This window comes from Protopterus annectens, chromosome 5.part1, assembly GCF_019279795.1.
Source record: "Protopterus annectens isolate FY-2018-M chromosome 5.part1, PAN1.0, whole genome shotgun sequence".
Taxonomy (NCBI): domain Eukaryota; kingdom Metazoa; phylum Chordata; order Ceratodontiformes; family Protopteridae; genus Protopterus; species Protopterus annectens.
The window spans coordinates 394,069,409-394,097,022 of NC_056736.1; the positions used below are offsets into that span (position 1 = coordinate 394,069,409).

The 27,614-nt window shown below is 39.5% G+C and overlaps 1 protein-coding gene across 3 annotated transcripts in view; it reads left to right on the forward strand.

Annotated features, from left to right (window-relative positions):
- Positions 1-27,614, forward strand: part of REPS2 (RALBP1 associated Eps domain containing 2) — a 2,057,440-nt gene that overhangs the window by 2,007,637 nt on the left and 22,189 nt on the right. The window lies entirely within an intron of this gene.

Consider the following 27,614-nt stretch of genomic DNA (forward strand, 5'->3'; position numbering starts at 1 on the left):
AGAGAATTTGCTTTGGTGTTTCCAAGCTGTCTTTTTGTTTTTCGCTATTTCCAGTTTAATCATGCTTGTTTTCTTATAGGGTTTCCATATTGTTATTCCATACTCAAGTTTGGGTCTAATGTAACTAGCAAACAGCGACTTCATTAGTTTTGATTTCCTAGACTTTATCAATCTTTTTATACAACCTATATATTTCTATAACTATCATTAACCAATTGGCTGATTTAATTAGAAAAACTCATAGCTGAATCTACCCATGTACCCAAGTCCTTAAATGAATTTACAGTTTCAATCACTGTGTGCTGTATTAAATATTCACCTTTCAATTTATGTTTCCCAAATCTCATATGCTTAGTTTCTGTTGTATTTATCAGCATATTATTCTCCTGTGCCCAGATGGTCAATTTGGTCCAGTTATTTTGCAGATGTGCCTTATCTGTAACAGATGTAATCAGTATACCCAATTTTAGGTCATCTGCATATAGACTGTAGAACACCTCAGTTGAAAAGGTTAGGTCTGAAAGATACAGTCTAAATAAGTAAGGGCCTAAGACAGAGCCCTGTGGGACACCCTAACTGTAGCCAAGAATTTCACCTGTCCAGTTGCTGTATGATACTTGCCATGTCCTATTTGTAAGCCATGCAGCTATCCATCTTATCAAGGGTACATCAGTACCTAGCTGTACTAATTTATTGATCAGTATTTGTGTATGACCCTGTCAAATGCTGAAGTTAAATATATATATATATATATATATATATATATATATATATATATATATATATATATAAATTACATCACAGCACATTTTTTCATTCATAGCTGTTATTATATTGTTATAGAACATCATGTTTCTATTTTCAACATATGCATGCTGATATATGGTTTCATGTCCCAACCTATCCAGTTCTGACAATAACTTATCGAGTATTACCTTCTACATTACTTTTCCACAACATGAAATTAGACTTAAGGGTCTATATGACTCTGGGTTTGTCACTAACCTTTCCCTTAAAGACAGGTTTAACAAGTGCAAGTCTCCAATCTTGAGGAATCTCCCCATATTTATATGACCTAGTGAATAGTAGATATAATGGTACTGTAAGTTCTTGCTGAAGTGTTCTCAGGTCATTGTTACTAATTCCATCTCCTCCCTATGCTTTGTTTGGATCCAGTTTGTGCAGTTCATTTTCAATGTAATCTAATTTGATTGCAGTATCTGGGGTTACCTGGATGTCACTAAGACAACTTATCACCCCTTTTGTGGAGCAAACTGTTTTGCATAAGATTTTGTAAATATATCTATAATCTGTTGTGTCTGAGAATAAATTTTAGAATCTGCACACAGTTTATCAATTTGTGTGTCCTTACTCCTTCCACATCTTATGTATCTATATAAAAAGGTTTCCTATTATGCTTAATATCTTTATATAAATTTTTTTCAAAATTTTCTTGATCTTGTCTCACACTATGCTTAATCTGTTTGTCCATCTTGTTTATTTCAGTTTTCAAAGTTGTAGTTCGACCTCTCTTCCATTTCTTATATTTTTTGTCTCTCACCTTAATCAGATATCTTGTTCTTATGGAAATATATCCCCCTGATGTTGCATGCCTAGATCCTGATTTAAAAAATGTTTTTTGATTTTTTTGCACTCAATTTATTTTTCAAAACTTTCCATCTACAGTTTTTCCACTGAACACCTCACTACAGTTAGTTTAACATAATGACTGTTTTGCTTCAATATAATTTGCAATTAACCTTCTGTGCATTGGTTTAAATTTCAGTTTGGCAGAATTATCTAGCAATAAATTAACCATTATAACCCCACAATCACTGCACATCAGTGGTGGTAAAACTTGACTTGAAGTAACAGTAATTTCTTTATGTGCACAAACAATGTCTAGTATGTTCCATCCCAGGTAGGATTTTTTACAGTCTGAAGCAATTGTTTTTCCGGAATATACGTTGTGAATAATTGCCTTACTAACATTGTTAAATCAACATTATTCCAGTCTGTTTCTGGTAAATTTAAGTCCCCAGCTAATATTATTCTTCCCTCTTGTGTTTCATGCACGAAATGTGTGAATTCCTCTAGGTCATCTGCACATGACTTTGGTGGTCTATACACTCCAATGATTGTTATATGTTCCAGGGTTGTCTTTATTGTTGTCACAGTTATACAGTCTATAGTATTGGTGTTATCATTGAACATGTAGTAATCACAAGTCTCATGACTATCTTTAATCCCTATCATAACACCTCCGCCTGATTTTTTGTTAGAATGTCTGTTACAGTAAAAACATTTGTACCCTGACAGAACTGGTTTCCAGTAATTGTTCTTTAACCATGTTTCACAAACAATAACAACATCAATGTTGTGGGAACGTAGCAAATTTTCCAATAAAAAAACTTTATTATTAATACTCCTAGTGTTAACAATCATCAGAGATGCTTCAGATGTTGCTATCTGTGAACTGTTAAATTTTTGACCTGGCAAAAATTTTGTCTAGTGTTTGTCAAATATTAAAAAATATCTGCTGCAAAAATTCTCTTCTTGACAGATGCATGCCATCCTGTCTGATCCCATGTAACCAAAACTAGACTTGGATGCTCTACACATTTCCATTTTTTAAAAAAGACATTTTTTTCCATGTAGGTATTTACCCAGAAAATCTTTTCATTCATGGTGACCTGACTATCCTTTCTATAAGTAATTTGTGAAAAATATGTCCTAACACCAGTACAAACTATACTATCTAAGAGGGCTGTCAGTTCCCTACTAACAGTCAGAGAATCCTTGCTGATGAAATCATTTGTACCAACATGAATAAAAATGGATCCATACTTCCTTACATTAAGGTATTCCAAGGCTTGTCTCATATCTTCTGTTTTTGCTTCTGGCAAGCATAACACTATTCCATGTTCATTATTTTCTCTGAAAATATAAGTATCAGTTTCTCTAATAATTGAATCTCCAATAACAAGAATATCTTTGCTGGCCAGCTGTGAAGAATCTTCAGCTTCTAATACAGTAATATCTGCTCTATCAATTGTTATGTAGGATAGATCTTCATCACCATTACTCTTATTAATCCTGCTGTTTTCATTGTGTATTAAATTCTGATCCGTCTGGTATTGTAAATCCACAGCTTGAGCCATATAGGCAAAATCTGTCTTTCTCTTCTTTTTTCTCACAGTAATGTTCTTCAATCCTTCCACATTCAATTTTGATTTCTTCCTTCTTACAGTAATGTTCTTCAATCCTTCCAGATTCCATTTTGATTTCTTCCCTTTTACCTACCACTTGCCTCTTTTTTCTACCTTCTCCATTGGAAAGATGATGCCCTTTTCTGTAGACTGAAGGTAATCATCATTCTCTGTAACCTGTGTGTTACATAACAAAGCAGTGTCCTTTTTACTACGTGTTCTCTTTCCTTGTTTCCTTCTAAACAAATTGGATCCTCAGATTGCCGAATACTTGCATCCAGAATTCCAAAGTTGTCATGGGCATCATCTTGTTTCATAGGGGTGAATGATCTTTGCTGACAATAGATGCATCATTTCATAAATGTGTTCTGTTTGTTCTATGCCTAACATTATTTAGTTCATCAGTCCAGTCATTAATATATAAAACAGTCCTCCAAGCCATGCCAATTGCACAAGTGCAATCATCATCAAGTCTAGATTTACTTCTAACAATGGTAAGCAAATCATCCAACTTTTGACAGGAGGAACACATATCACCAGTGTAATCAGCTGTTATATTTAAATATGCAGAGCATTTATTACACTGTACAAGATATTTGTGCATTAGCAAATCATTACTTACATACTCATTTAAGGAATTCATATTCACTTCAAACAAATTAAATATTGCAAAATAAAAATAATCAAATTCAGTAACTATAGAATTCAAATAATTTAAATCAACTTCTATGACAAAATATTACAACAGCAATTTACAACTAAACAATAAAGTACAGTAAAGTTGTTCTGACCATACAAGTACTGCAAGCCAGAAAAAAGTTGTAGTTCCTATCACTTGCAGTCGCACTTCTTTTTAATAGTAAAGATCAATAAATCACAAACCAAGGTAGGATTGTTTAGATATGCTCAGGATTCACAGATCAAATACCAGCTACTACGGAGCAGAAAGCATGTAGAGGTTGCATTAGATCCAATTTATTGGTTTATTTTTGCTTGTAAGCATTGTCACTGTTCATTAAATATTTATACATGTTCTTCAAGGTGTGTCGTGGCACAGACATTATAATCATGTCACTACCTTTTTAAAAGTTGTCAGTTAATGGGATGCTCTAGTTAGGAAGCACATAAGATGATATAAAGTACATGTTGAATAAAAAAGCTTTCCTTTTACTTGGAGTTTGATATTGAAACATGTTTCAGTTAAAGTGCTATTTTTAGTATAGCAGAAGAGGAGTCGCAGTGGATAGCAAGTTATCAAGTGCCTCACATTAATAAATTAATTTATTAATGCATATTACAGAAGGAAACTTATGTTTATTTCAGAACAAGACTGAATGTATAACAAGGCAGTAGAATGTATTGCTGTGCGATTTGGTATTGCTGTAAACCTTCAAAAACCACAGGCACTGTCGGTGACTGCCTGATTGGTGAGGAAAGTAAATCTGTATTTTTTTTGTCTGAGTTCTTTAAACTGATATAGCTGCTTTCTGTTTTACTTGCTCCATTTTGTTTTCTGTTTTAAGAAATCTGCTTGGCCTGGTATTTTTGTTCTATGTGACAGACACTTAAATTACCTAGCCCGCACATTTCACATGTTTTTTTCCATTGGTTAATTTGTTTCTTGAGTGATACTTAAATACGCAGAGAATTTCTGTGTCTTTTCTAAGACTCAAGGTTGGCAAAAACTACAAGCACTGTTTGTGACTCCCTGCTGGTTATTTTTCTCACCCAGCCTCCCATTCCTTGAACTGCTTTTTAAATATGGTGATTTTAAGCTGCCCATCCTTACTGTAAATCAAGCTTTATAACCTTCTCCCTTTCTACACTGCTATTCTATTTATATCTTGAATTATTTATTTATCTTTTCTTGTACTTATTTTGGGAAAAAATGCATTTTGCTTCACATTGACTGTTCTACTGATTTTACACTTTTCTAAGCTGTTTAAAGTACACTGCTGTATCTGTATCTTTAAGTTTGTTTGTGGTAGCATTTCACTCTGGACACTCTTTTACTGTGCTTTTACAGTAGGAGAACTGTGATTATTCATCTAGTGGTAGTAGGTGTTTACCTGAGTTGGAAGGCGCACAGAAGGGATCTAAGTGTAGCTGTTGACCAAACGGCTCAGTAGCCAGTTTTCTGTATTTTAAGTGCTAGTATAAGTTTGGCACATTTGCATGGAGCTGCTCTCTGTGTCAGTGCCCTGTACAGACGCAGACATCTGGAAACATTGCTTATTTCATTATACTGTGAAAGTTTACTGCGCTGTTTACATTATTATAGTACCCAGGACTATCGCTGCTCAGAGAGCATCTGGTTTGGTGCTGTGCAGCATCACTGGTTATGTTAGCTGCAGATTACACCAAGTAAGCACCCTTCTTTCATCTGGTTGCAAACACACTCCACTCCTATACTTTCAAGGACATATTAGGACCTGCAACCATAGATGAGAACTTTCCTGCTGTCTCTGCATCTGCCTTGGTGGACGTGAGTGTTCTGAGGCAATGTAACAATTGCCTGATGTACACTGCTGATCACGTAATTCTCAGACAGACAAATGCAGTATGTGAGAGATGTAGTTACACATTGACACTGGAGGCTAGACCATCACATACAGACATAAAAAGCAACAAACAGGCTATCAGCCACCCACACACACCACTCACCACACCAGCAAATGACCACACACACAGACCCACACATGTAACTTACCCAGACTTCAAAGGCCTCTCAGGCACAGTCCTCAGAAATGCAAACAAGACAGTTCCCATCACAACACATAAAGCCACATCTGATTGTGTTCAAATACCAAGCCCATAAGGTGAAACACTCTACACCCAATATTCTGGTCATAGGAGACTCCATTGTGAGGACACTGAAGACATTTTAAGATGTGCACTGTCCATGTATGTGTCTCACATTTGGCAGAATGCAGTTTCTGCCACTTTTTTATTTTGAAAAATTGTTCTGTTTGCATGAGGATGTTTGTAGGCTCGCTATGTCCTGGTGAAAAGTTAGATGTTTATTCTTTCTTGTTGTTAATATTTTGTGATTTTTTTTTAATAGTCTTCTTTGGGAAAGTGTAGCAGTTTATATTCCAACATTCTGTTACTTGATTTTATTTTCTGAGATTTGTACATGGAGGTTAAAGCCATTTACTAATAGCTATTGCTTCTTGGACTCATTACCATGTTTAAAGGTGGATTTACATTTGCTGTGTCCAATTAGGATGAAAGTCTTTGCATAGCAATAAGTTTTTACTATATATATATATATATATATATATATATATATATATATATATATATATACATATACACACACACACACACACACACACACACACACACACACACACACACACACACACACACACACACGGGTCTACCTTGACCCAACAAAATTACACTTTACCGAAATGTAATTTGGTGAGCTCTGTTTCACGAAAATGCATTTTTGCCAAAAAGCACTTTCAAAAAAAGGCAACTAAGCGAACATCAACGGGGGCTGTTGCTTAGATCGCGGTACAGCGGGTATAAGGGAATATTCCCTTTTCCCCACTGTAGTGCGATCTCGGAGTGAGAATATAAAAGTAGTGGGAGTGTAGGGGGCGCAGGGGGGCCTGCCCCATTGCATATATATGGTTTTATTTTGTTTGTGTTTTTTTTTTTTTTTCGGTTAAGTTGTTTTTTGTGAAAGTACATTTCTGTAAAAGTGCACTTTCGCAAAAAAACAGCTCGCATTATTACATTTCAGTGAAATGTAATTTCGATGGGTCAAAGTACACACACACACACACACACACACACATATGGAGAGAGACGTAGATACACAGACACACACCTTATCATTTACTCTGCTATTGTTTAGAGAATATCTGGCAGTCAGTGATCACTAGATAGAGAAGATAACTCTGGGTAAGGTGCCATTTCATATGTTCACTCACACATGGTTCGCAAACCTGCAGGCAGTTTGCAAGATCATCACTGCATTTGTGGCATGCCTTTGAGATCTGGAAGAAAACCAGTGCACCTAGTGAAAACCTACAAAGACACAGCGAAGGCATTTGAACTGTATTCTGCCCAGACACAAACCCTACACAACAACCCTTCCCGTGTAAATTAAAGCCCTGAATGCAAAATTTAGCATAACTAGAATGATAAAATGTAAAACAAAGTAATAAAAAGTAAAAGAACGCCACAGTTGTAAATAGTCACAAAAAATATCACCAGCAGACTGTCCATTAAACAGAGAACTAAAATATTTAACATTGAGCTAATTAAAGCACAAAATTAATCAAAACCCTACAATCATTAAGTAGCCCCCACTACTTTATCACAAAACTAATTATATGCCTGACATATTTTAAAAGACATTAAAAATTGCTTTTGAAGAGCAATAGAAAACTGTTTATGAGCTAGCCTATACAAAGAATACTACTTGTATTCCATAACTAGATTAAAGGAGTATGTGGTGTAGAATCTGGGTCATTACTGAACGATATTAAACCTATAAGTTTATTAATTTCATGTATAGCACCCATACCTCTTCATAAATCCAATGTGTATAATATATGTTGCACCTGCCTTAGCAGTTGGAAACATTTTGTTGGGCTTTCCCAAAGCTAATCCCCCTCTACCTTCTGGCTTTTGGACTTATGTCATTATTTCAGATCAGTTATCAGGAACATATGCTATGACTGTGTTTTAAAACAAAATATGTTGATTTATTATATTATATTATATTATATTATAGTATATTATATTTTGCAATACAACATGTTAAAACAGAAGCAGACTGCTGGACTCCTGGATTACCCCAGGTCCAACATCTCCTGTGACTATATAATTGTGATAAAATAACAAGGTTTAGTGAATTTTAAGCACAGATGGTCTTTTGCATCCATCAATTGCAGCTATTTTATTGATTTGTTATTTTAAAAATTACCACAGCAGAAGCATTCCCAGCTTGCTTTTCATGAACAACAGCATGATCTGTTGTTTTCAACCAAAGATAGCTTTCATATTCAGCAGTTATAGCCACATTGCTGGCTGTGTACATCTCAGATAGGTGCTTGTAATAAAAACAAACAATTATTATATTAATTTATTCCATTTATGTTTCATACAGACACACTGTAGTCAACCACAGTGAAGTATTCCAGTTTGCATTTCACAAATGCACATTAGTTTTGAAAAGCCAGAATAATGACTGCTTAGTACTGGCAAACAGCAGCAGCTGGGTTCAATCTCTTTTACCAATTGGCAGCCCCTTTACCCAGCAATTACAAGGAATTTATGTACACCTCCAATGTCTCTTTGTAATAAAATAAATTTTAAAAAATGATCACAGTAATTTACTTTTTTTTGTTAATAATGTACAGTAGCCAGCCATGCCAGCTTAATTCATAGAATTGGTAATAGGAATTTACTTTTGCAGTGTTAAAATACCCAGTAGCCTGCTACATAGTCTTGGTTCACAGAAATCATATCAGTCCTATGAACTCCACTGCCAATAATATCATAACTTTCAACCTTCCATTTCCAGAATGTGGAACACTGCTACTTATAATATGGAGCAAATAAGGAAATGTATGGAAAACTTGCTTACGGATTACTAACAGTTTCGACTAGGAAGCTCATACAATGTTTAAAATATAAAAATAAAAACAGAAGTAGTTCCACATGGCAGGAAATTATTGCAGAAGAAATTTATTGCAAAAAGTAAGCGCTTTCGCTAATAACATTCGCTTCTTCAGACTGTTTAAAAGACAAAATAGCTCACACCCTTATAAATGCTCATTCAACCAAACATGCTGCAAATAAAGCCTAATAGCTTTAACTTACAAAATGTCAAATTAGTTAAAAGCAGCACTCTGCAAACATTTTAAATACATAAAAAAATATATGTATAAAAAGCATGAATACAAAATTCTGTGTCTAAATAGCAGAGAATAAACAAATAGGCTTGTCAGTTGTTACATAACATGATGAGCTATACTAAGTGCTCATAAATTCCAGTTAAATATAAAAGCAGTACAATGATAAAACTAATATACATACAATAAAATGTATCTTTCGGCTTATCCCGGTTAGGGGTCGCCACAGCGGAACTCTGGTCTGCTAATGTTTGGTAGAGGATTTTTACGTGCCGAGTTACCAGCCCTGACGCACAACCTACAACGAAGGCACGCCCATTCACGTATGCCTCCACACAGAAGACGCTCTAGCTGAGAATCGAACGGGACGTCTTGCTGTGAGGCAACAACGCTACCGCAGCACCACTACCGCAGATATTATATACATACAACAAAATACACCTCTAAAACATTGATATACAGATAGCCCAGGCCTGGAGTGAAAGGCAGGGGAGATGTGGACCATTGTTATGCAATGACTCCAGCTCTAATGCCACTACTAACAGTAATGTTAATGGTATTCCTACAGTGACCCAAGGCTGTAGCAATAAGATCAGGATGTCCCTGACTTATGCCAGTGATATACATGTGGTTTGTAATGTCATTAGGAATAACTGGGATATTCTTTCAACTGTGAATGAGTTAGAAGGCATTATAGCTCCTGAACCCAAGTTTGCCTTTAGGAATAATAAGTCCCTCAAGAGACAACTATGTTATAAAACACAACATGCAACACCACATATTCTGTCAGATAGAATGGGGACGTATATGTGTAGGAGATGTGTGGCTTGTACACATATACACAATAGGGGACATTTTAAGCATCCCCACATTGGTTTTGAAATAGTAAATTCTATGCGGATTGCCAGTCTAGTAATGTGGTGTACTTCTGCTATTGTATTGTGTGTTTTTCATTTTATGTAGGCAAGACAAATAGGGTATTAAAAGTCAGAGTTTTAGAACACACTAGAGATATTAAGAATGCTAAAGAAACAAATGTCCTAGCTCTCCATTTAGCCAAAACAGGTACTGACCATAAGTTTAAGTTTCTTGTTTTTGATATTTTGCACGAAACTTTAAGAAAAGGTGACCTGAGTAATAGAACTGAGTCCTATGAGCAAAAGTGGATCATACATCTTCAAGCAGATAAACCTCCAGGTCTAAATAATAAGGTTTCTCTTAAACCATTTTTGAAGGTGAGAGCCCTTAAGCATTGATTATTATATGTATTAAAAGTTCTGTATAGTATTAGGTATAATCCCACAATAGACTCTGCTTTGCAATTCCTGAGTGAGACATGTTTTAGAGGTGTATTTTGTTGTATGTATATTAGTTTTATCATTGTACTGCTTTTATATTTAACTGGAATTTATGAGCAATTAGTATAGCTCATCATGTTATGTAACAACTTACAAGCCTATTTGTTTATTCTCTGCTATTTAGACATAAAATTTTGTATTCATGCTTTTTATACATATATTTTTTATGTATTTAAAATGTTTGCAGAGTGCTGCTTTTAACTAATTTGGCATTTTGTAAGCTAAAGCAATTAGCCTTTATTTGCAGCATGATTGGTTGAATGAGCATTTATAAGGGTGTGTGCTATTTTATCTTTTAAACAGTCTGAAGAAGCGAATGTTATTCGCAAAAGCGCTTACTTTTTGCAATAAATTTCTTCTGCAATAATTTCCTGCCGTGTGGAACCACTTCTGTTTTTATTTTTACTATTATTGATCTACTTTAGTTGGTTCCCTTGTCTACTCAGAGGCTTGCCTGTTTTTTTTTTTATAAAACTTCAAAACTTAAAAATGTAGTTTTGGTGAATTAATATGATTCAGTACTATTTACTGTAGATAGCTGTTTTCATCGTACTTAGTTACACTTGAGAGTATACATACCTGGTTGCCCACACAGCTTCTTTCTACAGATGTCCAAATTTATAGAAGTCGGGCCACCGATTTACCTGTAATCACAGCTGCATGGGTAAAAAACACACTCTCCAAAGCCAAGAACACAGCATCCATGGGACCTGACAACATCCCAGGCTGCATTCTACACAAACTACAGAATGAACTGGCACCCCACCTAAGTACCATGTTCAGTCATAGCCTCACCTCAGGCTTTGTGCCCACTGAATGGTGCACAGCAACGGTTATCCCACTCCACAAAGGGGGAGCCACCACAGACCCCGGGAACTACCGCTCCATTAGCCTGACGAGCCTGGTCTGCAAGGCTATGGAGCGTATCTTCATGGAACTTATAAACAATGACATTGGTAATCTCCAAACTCTGGACCCTACCCAGTTCGGGTTTGTAAAAGGCAGATCATGTCTCCTAAACCTGATAGACTTCTTTGAAGCGGTCACCAAAGTTGTAGGTGAGGGTAAGGTGGTTCACACAGCCTATCTAGATCTCGCCAAGGCTTTTGACACCATCCCCCACTGTGGAATTCTAGACAAACCCACTAAACTAGGTATAAATCCCTATGTCACAAGATGGGTTGCCAACTGGCTCACTGACAGAACCCACAATGTGAAAGTAGCAGACTCTAAATCCAACTTCAGACCAGTGACAAGTGGAATACCACAGGGTTCAATCCTAGGTCCTCTCCTGTTTGGTATCTACTTCTGTGAAGTACAGGCTAACACAGAAGGTCTTTGGTAACAAAGTTCGCAGATGACTGCAAACTAGGAGCCATAATCAAAACTCCTAACGATGTGGACATCCTACAAAAGGGCCTCACTGAGACAGATGCCTGGTGTCAAAGCCATGGCCTCAAGCTCAGTACCAAAAAGTGCATTGTCATCGCTTTTGGTAAAAACTCTCTACCCATGAACTACCACATAGGCAGTAATCTACTTAACACCGAAAGTGTGATAAGAGACCTTGGGACACAGGTGGACAGTAGTCTCTCCTTTGATAATCACATTGCCACAGTAATTAGGAAATCCTTCTACGTGGCACACCTCATCACAAAAGGTTTCTCATCCAGGAAAAAAGAGGTCATTGTTCCCCTCTACTCATTACTCATTAGACCCATTATAGAGTATAACACCCATTTTGGTATGTACCTCACAAGACATCTACAACAACTGGAAAGGCCACAGAAATACCTCACAAAGAGGATTACTGGCCTCAGACAGATGCCCAATGCAGACCGTCTCAAAAAACTCCAGCTTTACTCTGTCGCATATCGCCTGCTCAGAGGCAATCTCTGCCTAACATACAAAGCTATGTCAAACCCAGAGCTGTTGGACATGCTCCACGTAAAGAAATCCCAATCCCTCCGAGCTATGTGCTCTAGGGACCTAAACCTTGTCACCACAATAAACAGAACATGCTGGAGGGATATATTCCTGTCCCAGAGACTTCCCATACTCTGGAACAAACTACTTATCTATATCAAACAAAGCTCCTCATTAGCACTCTTTAAGAAAAATCTTGATGATTGGATGGGAGATAGGAAATTCACCCCGGGGATCACTTCTGTGGCTCTGCTTGACAGGAGCACAGGAAAATAATTTTCTTGGGTGGCAAAAGCCAGGGTACCGTTTGGCTAGGCGTATATAGGCCCTAGGGCCAATAGCCTAGTACCTACCTATGAACCTATGAATTGACCTCATTCTGTGGCAAACCCAAGCATTAGAAATGATACTGCAGCAGTGAGCTGTATGATGAGCATCTAAAAGCTGCATCCCCTAATATATTTTGGGAATAAACCAGTTTTATTGCAGAAAGTAAAGCACACCATTGTAAAAAATTAATACTCATTTCACCCTGAAGAATAAAATTTTCCTTCTTTTCTTTTCAGTAGTTAAACTTTCAGGTGTCTGTCCACCAAAAGTTCACTTACTCTTGCTAAGTTAGAATTTTCACTTAAAATTACATTAGGAATTGTGGTATAACTTAACTTCTGTCATTCCCCTCCCCGTCTTTTTCAAAAATAATTTCACCCTTTCTGTACTCCCTACGTTTAAGGTGCATTTTCAAATGGTACTTTGGTGTTTTTTTGTGTTAGTTGAGATGTAACATCTGAAGAAACATTATTTTTTCCTCTGAAAGTGCTGGGCATTAATCCCTATGTCACCCAATGGGTTGCTAACTGGCTTACTGATAGAACCCACACTGTAAAAGTAGCCGACTCCAAATCCAGCTCCAGACAAGTGACAAGTGGAGTACCTCAGGGTTCAGTCCTGGGACCGCTCTTGTTTGTCATCTACTTCTCTGAAGTACAGGCCAACACTAAGGGACTCTTGCTAACAAAGTTCGCAGATGACTGCAAACTGGGAGCCATTATTGAAACCCCAAATTATGTGGATACTCTACAAAAGGGCCTTAGAGAAACAGATGCTTGGTGCCAGAACCATGGGCTCAAGCTCAATGCCAAGAAATGTATTGTTATCCCCTTTGGGAAAAAATATGTATCCGTGAATTATCATGTAGGTGGCAGTACACTAAACACCGAAAGTGTGATAAGAGACTTAGGGACACAGGTGGACAGTGGTCTCACCTTCGATAACCACATTGCCACAACAGTCAGGAAATCCTTCTATGTGACACACCTCATCACTAAGAGCTTTTCATCCAGAAAAAAGGAGGTCATTGTCCCACTGTACTCATCCCTCATTAGACCCATTATAGAATACAACACCCCATTTGGTACGTACCTCTCAAGACATCTGCAACAACTGGAAAGGCCGCAGAAATACCTCACTAAAAGAATCACAGGCCTAAAGCAGATGCCCTATGCTGACTGCCTTAAAAAACTCCAGCTATACTCTGTCACATATCGTCTACTCAGAGGCAATCTCTGCTTAACATACAAGGCCATGTCAAACCCAGAGCTGTTGGACATGCTACACTTAAAGAAATCCCAATCCCTCAGAGCCACATGCTCCAGGGATCTAAACCTTGTCATCACAATAAACAAAACATGCTGGAGGGATAGGTTCCTGACCCAGAGACTCCCCAGACTCTGGAATAGGTTGCCCATACATGTCAAGCAAAGTGCCTCTTTGGCCCTCTTCAAAAGGAACCTTGACGATTGGATGGGAGAAAGGAAATTCACCCCAGGGATCACGTCAGTCGTCCTGTTAGACAGGGGTCCAGGGAAGTAAATAGTGTGGGAAGAAATAGCCAGGGAATTGTTATGGCTAGGCTTGTATAGGCTTGTATAGCCCTAAGGCTGATAGCCTAGTACAAACCTATGAATGTTTAATAAAGGCTGGATTGCCTTTGAGTTTTATGGTGATTGGATTTATACAGCAACTACCTATTTGCATTGTCTCACTCTTATGGACTATTTTAAAAACTAGTATAAAACCTGTTTTGAAATATAGGATGGACTTCTTATGAATTTTTCTTACAAATTTTTTGTTGATTTTTATGTTTTCAGGGCGTCATTAAATAATGCCCTCTTTTTAATTGGTTAATTATTAATGGCTGGCAATTAGTTTTAGTATATATAGCTTCATTGCATTTGTAATTTTGTTGCAGCATTGACAAAGAGTTCTTTTACTCAAAAGCCTTGCTGTTTTAATCTGCATTTTATTAAAGTTTTGAAGGCTTGACAGTTGAGTCCTTTGGGATTTTTTTTCTTATTGTATGTTTTATTAACGTGTTGGGCTCATTTAAACAGCGCCATTGACTAACTGTTTCCAGACTATAGAGAAGACAGTCACTAGCTGCTCTTTACTCAGTGAAATATCTTTCTGACTTGATCTCTTTGCCCCACAGTTGTGTGCACTGCTCTTGTAGCTGCAAGGGAGTCATTATATGATTTTGAGGTCTGCTTGATGTTTAGAGGAGGACAAAGATGGAATGGCATGCATATATATGTATATATATATATATATATATATATATATATATATATATATATATATATATATATATATCTTTTGGAGGGCAAGCTCTCACTGGTTGCATGTTATTAGAGGTACCAGTCAGAGCTCTGCTACACAAAAGTATACTATTTGTCTGGGAACAACTTTGATGCATGGAATCACCCAGCTGTGCCCTTCCAAATGATACATTTTGGAATGTACAGCTTATCTGTTCACTTACATTTTTTTTTTTACTTCATACAGATGTGAACTGGATGTTTCCTTTTTTCCACAGATAAGGTGGGCTGTAATAGATGGATGGCAGGAAGAGAGGAGTTGGCTAGCATTTGTCCATGACCTAGATTTGCCACTATCTGAGCAAAATCATGTATAGTAGGCATCTTATTTCATAGGAGGATTTATCAGTGATCTTGCATGCCTTCAGTATACCTGCCCCTTGCCCATGGCTTTTTAGACACTGAGCTCACAAGCTGAAAAGGTTCTGCAGAATGTAAAATTCAACAGCAAGGTTCGTTACAGAGGCCTCTACATCCAGTCTCATCACCCCTGTTCTGCATTTGTGCTGTGACTACCTCTTAAATGTGGAATTACAGTTAAACATTTATTTTCTTGGTGTTTGAAGCACTACATGACAAGGTCCCACCTGTCTGACAGAAACTGATAGTCAGTTGATCTTCATAAGTCATCCATTTACCCATCTCAGATCTGTTGGTGATTCCCAGGTTTAGGCTCAGTTCCTCTAGCCACACATCTTTTTCTTGTTATACTTCTAAAGCCTGGGATCTACAACTGTGGCAGTTTTGGAAGTGTTGTGCTCTGTATACTCTACACAATATATCACTTTCACAGAGTATTCTGGGGCACTTTTCAATATTTTTTACTTTTCATTTTTTGACTTAAACATACTGTATACTAGTGCAGTCCCTTAGATGTATTATTTTAACCTTGTTTCTTGTTGGCTATATTAATTTACATTGGTGTTTTAGCACTGTTAGCATGTCTGGTTATATAGGCATCTAAACAAAGATTGAATAAAAAGTCATGCCACTTTGTTGACCATTTCACAAAAGCAATACACAAGAGATGCACTTTTTGGTGTATTCTTCTTAAATTCTATTCAAGACATTCCACAGAATTCTCCACAAATGATTAACATGCAACTTAGGTAAATTAGAATGGATCCTAGGGTGATGTCCTACATAAGTATGCCTATTAGGCTGAAGTGGTTAGTAAATTAAATAAAAAGTGAACAATGACTGAGCAGCAGGACCCCGAGGGTAATAGTCAATTGAAATGGTGTAACTCTGGGTTTAGTATTGGGATCAGTTCTCTTTAAGTGTCTGTGGAACTGATATTGTTTTATAAATAATGGGACAAAAATGAGACTCTGCTGAGGACCCAAAGATGTGCAGTTACACTGACGTGTATCGTGGAAGGAGGAGCAGACATAAAAAGAAGGAACAGTTGTAAGTTATCTGAAGAGTTGACTGCACTGAAGTTTGGATTCAGTGCAGATAAATGCAAGGTCGTACAACTGTCTTGTAACAAGCCAGTGTTATGAGTGATAAGATAATGACAACAACAATAGATGAGTATCTTGGCATAATTATATCAGGTTCTATAAACATGAGCAGTTGATGTTAAAACAGTAAGGAATGCTGGGAAGATAATGGGTTTCTTACAATATATTTATTTATTTATTGACATTTGTTGACCGGGTTAGTCCAACTGGGATTTTGTCCCATTTTCAGTGGAGACCCGAGGAGAAAAGCTCCAGAATAGTACAATAAAAATATTACAGTAGTATACAAGCAGAGCAAACAGTAGTATACAAGCACAGCAAACTAGTCTTACAATAGTAACACAATATAGAAAACAACATCAACAATAGTTATATGACAGTACAAGGCTTTTTTTTTTTCGCTATGTAACTGTACTAGTAGGGATAGACAGAGTGATTCCTAAGTGGGGGGAGGAGAGAAATTATGTTGGGTCATAGCAGGGGCAAATTTTGTAATTGAGTAAATGAGTCTTTAGTTTCTTTTTAAATAGTGGGGCGTGAGAGATTGAGCGAATGTCAAGGGGTAGTTTGTTCCAGGCTTGAGCCATAGAGTGTTTGTAGAGTAGCTTTACCTACTGACTTGTTTGGGTGGTAAATTTCAAGCAATTGTTGATTAGAGGTGCGGAGGGGTCGAGATGGGGTGTAGACAGAGACAAGGAGAGATCATAGAGTGCAACATGTGAAATTGATAGAGATGTAGTTGAAAAGGCAAAATTATTCCTTTGTCAACAGCTAATGAAATCATGTCTGGAAAATAGTGACAAATCTGGAGACTTAACCTCTGTAAAAACATTAACAGAATGAAGTCTCTGAAAAATGGACAACAGGAATAGTGCAGGCCGTGGTCTACAAACAATGAAGAGAGTGAGTGCATAGGTTAACTGTGCTGTACCAGTTGAAGCCCTACTGACTGAATAAAATTCAGATGTGAAGTTGTTCTATCTCGCCATTCATTCTTACAGATGAATTCTGAGGCGATCCTCTGCTCCGAATCGGCCTACTACAAAGCTCGAGGTTTACATACAGCTCGAGGCCAAGTTGCCATCCCATGATGCGCCTAGAGTTACCACAGATCTAGTTTGCTGCTGCAATTGATCGGAGGTACCTTGCACAGCTCGGGCCAGTATAATTCTTTTTCTCAAACTATTTAGGAAAGTTGTTGTGTCAAAAAATTGTTCTAAAGATATTTTAGTTAGTTTTGATAATCTTTCATAGTGATAGCCTTTATAGCTCATTTTTAGAGATATTTCTTCTCTTTTTTGGCCTCATTTTTTCTGTAGGCTTTTAAGATTCCCTTTCCATTTGGTGTGCTTTAAAGTCATTATAGATAGTCAAGTAAGTAGTTATTGAGTGTGTGTGTGTGTGTGTGTGTGTGTGTGTGTGTGTGTGTGTGTGTGTGTGTGTGTGTGTGTGTGTGTGTGTGTGTGTTTTGAATAGTTTAATTTTCAGCCCATTTGTTATTTAGGGCTTACTTCTTTATCTTAGCTTAAGCTTAAACTTTGCTAATTCTTTGGGTGTGTTTCTTTATAGTACAGTACATTGTTGTTTGTATTCTGTATTTTTGAGTATGGCTGACCAGGATAAGGATAAGCATCCTAAATCAGGATTTAAAAAGTGTCCAAAATGTGGACAGAAAATGTCTGTCACGGATAGTCATGTTAATTGTGTGTATTGCCTTGGTGCACTGCACTTACAGGAAAGCTGCTCCATTTGCCATTCTTTTTCATCCAGAGTCCTTCAGGAGCGAAAAAGAAAATGTATTGATAGAGGACTTCTTAAACAATCATTTCAGGAAGCATTGAGTGACCAAGGTTCATCTAGCAAGTCTTCAAAGTCTTCCAAAGCTTCTGCTTCTTCGAAAGTAAAAAAATCTAAAAAAGAGTTGGTCGGTTCCACAGCCCTCTGAGCAGAGCGTCTTGTCTTTTCGGAGCCAGTCCTGGAACCGGTGTCTGAATTTCTTAACTCTCCTATTCTACAGTGAGTACCTACATCCATCCATTCATCTCTGTCCTTGATTAGCCTGTCCGATTTGGATGTGGATCGTGTGGTGCAGAAGTTGCTACAGGCACCGGCGTTTGCTGATTTTTTGTCAGCTCTGACCCAGGTGGTTTTGGACTCTAAATCTATATTGCCATCAACTTCTTTTCCTCCTCCGAGCCATACCAGTCCTTCAGATGCAGAGGAGTCAGACCTGATGATCGTTGAGCCTTTGGAACCGATGCCTGTTCCAGTGCCATTGGTTCCATTTACTCGGACTTCCTCGGCACCGATCGAGGAGTCTAGGGGCTGACACTCTCCTGTTGGGTCCGGGGAGGATAGTCGGACCGACATGTCTGTTCTGACTTTGCCTCTCAGGGCTTCGGCTCGGATGAGTTTGGCTCCTACTTCTGGTTCAGAACCCTCTGTGCTGGTGGCGAGGGGATCGGTGTTGTCTTCGGATCCAGTGGTCCCTTCTCATTGGAGCAGTGGTGCCTTCGAAGCCGTGAGGAGAGTTATGTCTCCCAAGACATCTATGACTTCAAGTCCGACTACCTCCTCCCCAAAAGCGCCTGTGTCTACTTCTGCCTCACAGATCCTTTCTAAGCGTAAAGACCCTGAGCCTCTGGAAGCCCCATTGGGTGGCCCCTGCTCTTCCGAGACCTCATCAGAAGTTCCCACTGATGAGGTTCCCAGGAAGAGAATTTGTAAGAGGAAGCATTTAGACTTCCCACAGGAGTCTCTCACATCAGATACCAATTTAGATTAAATCAGAAGGGTCCCCACGGTCCCCCTCTGAGGATATCTCATTTACTGAGATATTAGAAATCCTTAGGCAGAGGGGTGATTGGCAGTCCACCAAACCTAATGAAGATGAGTTGGTTCTCCTGAAGGCTTTCGGGTCTCAACCCTCCACCTCTTGGTTGTCTCCGCCCTTCGATGAGCTCATGGAGCTGGTCTCACGAAGGGCATGGGAGTCTCCGGACACCATGAATCCTGTCCCTAGGAAGCCTAACAAATTTATTTCTGCCCCCCCAAGAAAAGTCTTTCCTTACCAAGGGAGTGCCAGTTGATGCCATGGTGGTGGCAGCAGCCACCAAAAAGGAGATGTCGGAAACCTCTTCCTCTAACCATCCTCCTAACAGAGATTCTAGGATCATGGATAGATATGGGAAGCGCACTTATAGTTCAGTGACTTTTGCCTTGCGTTCACTGAACTATCTCACTCATTTTACGAGACTGCAAAGAGATCTCCTTGAAGAGCTTGGAGATACTCTACAGGGTACAGTAGCTGCAGGAGTTTCTGACAAAGTCGCCTCCCAGCTTGCTACCCTGAGTTCCATAGTAAACTTGTCCATGTGTCTCATTTCATATGCAGCTGATGGAACATTTAGGGCAGCGGGTACAGGAATTGCTCTCAGGAGAGCTCTTTAAGTCATCCTTTGTCAACACCCCTTTTGATGGTTCATCCCTTTTCGGGCCCAAAGTTAAGGAAACTTTGACCGGGTGTGAGCAGGAAGGAAAGACTCTGTCTGCCGTCGGAGTCCATTTTTCCACCCCCTACCAGACCCTACCCCAAGGGTCAAAAGGGAGGAAGGATGTCTTTCCAAAAAGCCCAAGGAGCCTTTCTGGACACACATGGTGAACTCCCCTCCAGGAGCAGAGGAGGGGGCAGTAATGGACGACGATCCCCTCATGCAGAGGAGGTCCGCAAAACCAGGGCGACAGAGACCAGTTCTTTGGGAAGCCCTACCAGCGCTTCTGAAAGGAGGCCCGACTGTCCTACTTTGGAGGCAGTCGGGGGTCGCATATCTTTGTATCCAGATGCCTGGCTCAAAATAAATGACAACTGGGTACAAAGTATAGTTTCCTGAGGATATTTTATTCCTTTTGCCACTCCCCCTCCATTCACAACAAAACTCCCGGGCGTTCCACCCAGTTACAGGGAACAAGGAACAATAGAGGTCCAAATGTTGCTAAGAAAAAGAGTCTTCCAACCAGTCCCAGCAGACCAGATAGGTTCAGGAACTTACTCTAGATTCTTTTTAGTTCCAAAAAAGATGGGACTGGAGACCTATTTTGGACCTCAGCAGACTAAACAGATCTGTAAAGAAAGAGAAGTTCCGGATGGTCACGCATCAGTCAATACTTCCCTTTTTAGGGAAAGACAATTGGATGTGCTCGATAGATCTACAGGATGCGTACTACCATGTAAAAATGGCCAGACCATCCAGGGATCATCTGCACTTCTGGCTGGGAACCAATCATTACCAGTTTCAAGCCCTGCCCTTTGGTCTCACTACAGCCCCCAGAGTGTTCACCAAATGTACGGCAGTGGTCATGGCTCACCTGAGGTGTTTAGGATTCCAGGTGTTTCCGTACTTAAGACGATTGGCTCCTCACCGCCACCACCAGGCATCAGCTAATACAAGCCAGGGACACCACTCTTACTCTCTGCAGTCACCAGGACATTATGATAAATTCAGAAAAATCTGCCTTGTCGCCATCGCAACATATAATTTTTATTGGAGCAGAATTGGACACCACCACCACTTTGAGACTTCTAGCAGAAAGATTGTTGTTATTTCATCAGCAAGTCCACAATATCATATCCAAAGACAAGGTTCCAGCATCAGAAGTGCTAAAATTGTTAGGCATGATGGCAGCTGCAATACTAGCGATACTGTTGGGTCGCATGCACATGCGGATTCTGCAATGGCTGTTCCTCACTTAATGGTCTTACCAACAGCTCCCAATGTCTCATCTCATAAGGATCACAAACATATGCAAAAAGGATCTTCAGTGGTGATTGACCTCTCTTCATGTAATGATAGGTCATCCTTTTGTCCTACCCCACCAGCAGCCACAGTGACCACGGACCCTTCCCTGATAGGGTGGGGGGACATTTTCAGGGAAGAACAGCCCAAGGCACATGGACCGAACAAGAGACACATCTGCATATCAATGTCCTGGAGATGAGAGCGGTACTTCTGGTGTTGCAGTACTTTCAGGACTCTATTCCTCTGGGAACAATTGCGATTCAGACGGACATGTCAGTGGTCTGGTACTTGAACAAGCAAGGAGGAATCAGTTCCTGTCCCCTTTGTCATGAGGTCCTAAGAGTATGGCAGTGGGCTACATCCACCCAGCGCTTTCTGTTAGCAATGCACATCCCGGGGAAATCCAGCGTGATAGCAGACAAAACGAGCAGGGCAATTTTGTTGCCTCGCGAGCGGTCCCTCAAGAAAGAGATAGCAGAGAGAATTTTCCGCAGGTGGGGCCAGCCTTGCTGCGATCTTTTTTCCAACCACATGAACACAAAATACAGAAGCTACTTTGCCCTGATTCCCCCTCTGGGAGAAGCCCCAAGGGACGCACTCATACACAATTGGCCTCCATGTCTCCTATATGCATTCCCACCAATTCCTTTGATTCCCAAAGTATTGCAGAAAGCAAAAGCCCTGGGAAGGACCATCATTCTAATAACTCCTCATTGGCCTCGTCTGATTTGGTTCCCCTTCCCAGTTCCAGATCTTTTGACGCATTCGTCGGGGGCTCTTCTTCCCTCTTTTCAGTCCCTGAAACTGAGACAGCTTGGCTGCTCCAATTCCCAACATAGCCAGGTTCCATAACCTCTCGAATGAAATGCAACACATATTGCTATCTTCTCAAGTCCTCTACTAGGAAGCTATACCTTAGCAAATAGAGAAGATTTTCTATATGGGGGTTCTCAAAATGACATTGATCCCTACAAAGCCCCTATTTCCTCCATATTAGAGTTTTTGACTATGCTTTTCAATAAAGGAGCTGCAGCAGCAACAGTTCGGGTACAACTTGCCGCTATCTCTAATTTTCACCTTGGCTTTGAAGGATTAAACATAATGTCTCACAAGCTATCTAAAGCCTTTCTCAAAGGGTCCTTTCATCTCAGACCACCTGTGAAAATCCCCTTATACCCAGTGGAATTTAAATTTTATGCTTTCACGTATTATTCTCCCACCTTTCAAACCAGCTTCCTCATGTGATCTAAAATACTTGTCATGGAAGACTATCTTTCTAGTAGCCATCACTTCTGCCCGTAGAGTGTCAGAGTTTCAGGCCTTGTCCATAAAACCTCCTTATTTGATTTTTCATGCTGACAGAGTGTGTCTGCAAACAAATCCTTCATTTTTACCCAAAGTTTGTACTGAATCTAACCTTAACCAGATCATAGATTTGCCAGTGTTCTTTCCCAATCACACCAACAACTTAGAGTATATGCTGCACAAGCTTGATCACAGTTCAGATTTTACTTGGATAGAAGAAAAGAGTTCAGAAAATCAGAACAGCTTTTCATTTCATTTTCAGATTCCAGAAAAGGTATGCCAGTGGCAAAAACAACACTGTCTAAATGGTTAACTCACTGTATAACATTTGCTTATTCAGCTGCTAATATGCCCTTACAACACAAAATTAAGGCTCATTCTACCAGAGCAGTATCCACTTCTTCTGCTAGGCTTCCTATAGACAACATTTGTGCAGCAGCCACTTGGTCAATACCTCATACCTTTATCATTCATTACAAAGTTAACAAGGCCTCCAGGGACAGGGCCTCCTTTGGGTCTACTGTTCTGAAAACATACTCACGTGAGCCACCCGAGAAAGATGATGCTTGGGATGCTACCCATCTGTAAGAATAAACGGCGTGATAGAACAACTTCACATAAAGAAGTTATGTACTCACCATAATGTTCCATGTGAGTTGTTCATCGCACCTTCATTCTTACTTCCCACCCTCCTACCTCCTCCAAGGTTTTTTCGAGGACCGAGATGCTAGTTTTATCCTGGTTGCTCAATCTTTCTATGGGGTTTCTCATAAAGAATGATAAGAATGGCACATGGTATTATTATACACAACAAACACGATCTGAGGTAACTCTAGGTGCATCATGGGATAAGAGACTTGGCCTCGAACTGCCTGTTAACCTTGAGCTTTGTAGTAGGCCGAGTCGGAGCCGAGGATCGGCTCTGAACCCCATCTGTAAGAATGAAGGTGAGGTGAACAACTCACATGGAATGTTATGGTGAGCACACAACTTTTTTTTAACCACATCCTCCTTTCCAAATGAATGGAGGACTGCAGTGGTTATCCTGTTGCACAAGGGTGGGCCATTCACACAGCTGGAAAATTTTTGGTCCATGGGTCTGACTAGCCTGCTATGCAAAGCTATGCAGAGAATAATCATGGATATCTTAAATGATAACACAGGTAACCTGCAAACACTGGACTCAAATCAATTTTCATTTTTCATGGTTAGATCTTGCCTACTCAGCCTGGTGGACTTCTTTGAAAAGATCACCACAGCAATGGACGAGAAGAAAATGGAGCATACTGCCTACCTTGACGTGATCTAGGCATTTGACACAATACCCCACTTAGGCATTGCAGAAAAGCTTACTAAACTACATATAACCCCCTACATTACCCACTGGATGGCCAGCTGGGATGCAAACAGGCCCCAAAAAATTAGAATAATGGAGTCTTCCTCCAAAGAAAGGCCAGTTACTAGTGGGATGCCTCAGGGCTCAGTTCTGGGGCTGCTTCTATTTGCCCTCTGTTTCTCTGAGGTCAAGGCAAAAGTAAATGCAAACTGGATGCAGTCATTGAATTTCCCCAAGACACAAATATCCTTCAAGAAGGCCTGACACAGACAAATAACTGATACCAGAGTCATGATCTAAAACTCATTGATACCTTGATATTCTTGGGAACAGGGTTGTGCTGGGCTAGGCTTGTAAGGGCCCTAGGGCCATTAGCCTAGTAAGCTCCTATGATGAAATGCATCATAGTATCATTTAGAAAGGCTGCCACCCTAGCAAACCACTGCATTGGCAATACACTCCTAAGAGTAGACTCTGTAGTTAGGGATTTGAGAAGTCATGTAGACAGTGATTTGACTTTTGAAAATCATGTATCTGCTCTGAGGAAGAAATCATTCTGTCTTGCACAACTAAACAGTAGTGGTGTGGCATCTAGATTCCACTGTACTCTGTTCTCATAGACCAGTCATTGAATACATTGCCTTCTTTGGTATGTGCCTGGTCAAGCATATTCAACAACTGGAGCATCCTCAGCTATACCTCACAAAAAGAGTACATGGTGTTGAAAACAAGTCCTGTGTCAACAGCCTCAAAACTTTGTCCTTGTATTTGGTTTCCTACAGGTTGGTAAGAGGTGACCTGTGCCTGGCCTACAAAGCATCCTCATATCCAGGCCTAATGGGCCTGTTGTGCACCCATAAAACAAATAGCATCTGGAACACCCAAACCAGGGACCTAAATCTTACCTGCAAAATAAATAGGGCAAGCTGGAGGGATAGGTGTGTTTCTCAGAGGCTTCCCCTTCTCTGAAACAGCCTTCCCATCCATTTGAAGCAGAGTGCATCCCTGCACTTTTTCAAGAGAAATTTAAATTAGTGGATGGGGAACCATAAATATACAATTGGTCTGGCACCTATGTTTCTATTAGAGAGAAAAAGCTTATAAATGCTTGGTCACCCATGCCCAAGTATATACCCCCCCCCCATGAAATCCTTGGGAACCAATACATATCAAATTTTATCGGGAAGCATAGCTAGGCTTAAAAAGGTCCATTGGGAATATAGTCTAGTATTCTACTATGATATTATGGAGGAAGTGCAAATAAAGTTCTCCAAGAAAATCCCTATCCTCAAGGACTTGCATACATTTTAATGTTAAAATATATTAATCTCTATAAACTATTCTCTGATACACAGGGCCATGCTTTGATTGGATTGCAAATAAACTCTATAGTTCAGAGGCATACATCCTTGTCTTACAGGACTGAACTTAACTACATCAAGAAAATGGACCAGTTTGTTCCTCAAACAGTTTCTAAACTTCTTCTTCTTCTTCTTGGATCACCTGTCCGCACATTGAATGGCAGTGGGTTTTACCCACCTGCAGCATGTCTTTGGGATGTAAGGCACCCAAGCCGAGGATCGAACCTCTTGCTGTGAGGCAGCAATGCTAACCACTGCACCACCGTGGCCGCCCTTCTCAAACAGTTTCTAAACTATAGAATAAAATTTCCATTTTTGTCAGACACTGTGGTAGTTCTCACTTTAAAACTTCACTTAACAACTGGATGTGGGATCATATATACAGTTCTGTATCAAGGAGTCTGCATTCCTCAGATGACTTTAGGTCTCAGCTGAGGTTCCACATTCTTTGTTACTGTCATACTATTAAAATCAATCAGATGGAATTATGGCTAAACCGTATAATAGAGTATGTTGACAAACTGGCACATGTACAAAAATAATAACAGCAATTTCTTTATGATTAATAAGCCAGTAAGGATGCATATTTCTTGATTAGTTCATCTGCAGGCCAATACATCACTTATTTGCTGTGTTTTCTTTTCCTTTAATTGTTGCTTGTTATATGACATTAGTTTTCAAACCCAACAGTGGAAAACTATTCAGTAGCTATAGTGAGTGGTATTACTAGCTTGAAAGCAAACTTATTTGTCAACTGCTTGCCTTCTCTATCATGGCTCCCATACCTCTCCTAATAGCTCCTTGCAAAAAGGAAGGGGGGTGGTAATAGTGTCTGGCTGGCATAATCTCCTGGATAAGCTGTTGGTGGTGGTCAGGGAGGGTGGTATAGAGTAGAGCTGGCAGCTAACAGCATCTCATATGCAAGTGCCCCTAACACTGACATTCTCCTTAGAGAGTTGAGCAAACAATGAGCTGTAGCCTGTGAGGGACGTCCCTCCCCTGGCCCTAGGGCAGCCATGCCTCTTTGGTTCCCACACACACCCAACCTGGTGGTGTCCTTCTCTATGGCTCAATGAGTGGTATACCCTTATCACATCTGTCTCCACCAGGAGGGGCACACCTGACATTAATGCTAGTTTTGTCATGTGCCTGAACCACCAATCAAACTCAGGTCACCTGGGACATAGTTAGTGCTTTATTCCTCTATGCCTCCAGAGCTGTCTGGCTTGCAGACAGACTTAACACCTTGTCTCTAAAAGAGAATATGAGGAGGAATGTACAACAATGAAAGCCACAATTCAGTCTGTTCAAACAGAACTGTCATTTCAGTAGCAGACCGTCTTTGCCATCTTCAAATAGAAATAACTTTACTGAAAATGGATGGTATACAGCAATTCCACAATTCACTGCTTTCAAACAGAGCTGCCATATCAATGGCAGACATTCACTGCCACCATTCATTTTTGTATGAATGTAACTGAAATCAGTCAGACATTACTGTTGGCTTGCCCATGAAGAAAGGCACTTGTGCCTTATTTGCTTACCCACTTAACAGATTAATAAAAACATTTTATTCATAGATTTGCTAATATTAGTCTATGTCTTCATATTATCCACAGCTCCATTCTGCTAATTTCCAGTTAGTTCAAATGTGCTATTATTTCTGAAGCACAATTATTTTGACAATTTTATTTTTGACTGTTTTGTGAAGCAAAAAAGGTCATGGTAACTATTGAACACATTCTAGCAACCACTTCATGTTTTGCAGTAGATTCCCTAATAGGAACAATTTTTCTGTTTTAAGTAAATGTAATTTTAGTTTGTGTACTCTTTCGTTGTTAGGTTTAATATTTGTAACAAAGTACTTCAGACATGATGGCAAAATACCAATATATACATAGAGAGAGAGAGAGAGACACACACACGCACACGTATCATGGTTAAAGTGCATGGACTATAGCCCACTGATCACTATAACTCCCTCTCTTATGAGTTGGCATCCAACTCCTAGAATGACCTCTGCGGTCATTCACTACTATCCGAGGAGCTTTCAAGGCAAAAGGAGTTGGCTGACAGGTCTTTCTTATATATCACACGTGTATGCAGTCACATCTGTGGGCAATTTAAAGTCCCATATCCACCTTTGTTTTTGGAATGTGGGCGGAAACCCAAGAGAGCACACGACCGACATACAGATTGCACACAGAAGGCACCCTAGCTGAGAACCTACCTGGAGAACCTCTTGCTGTTAGACACCAACATTACCCTTTGCACCACTGTGCCACCCTATAACAAAAAATGTAAAACTAAATTGCATACTAATT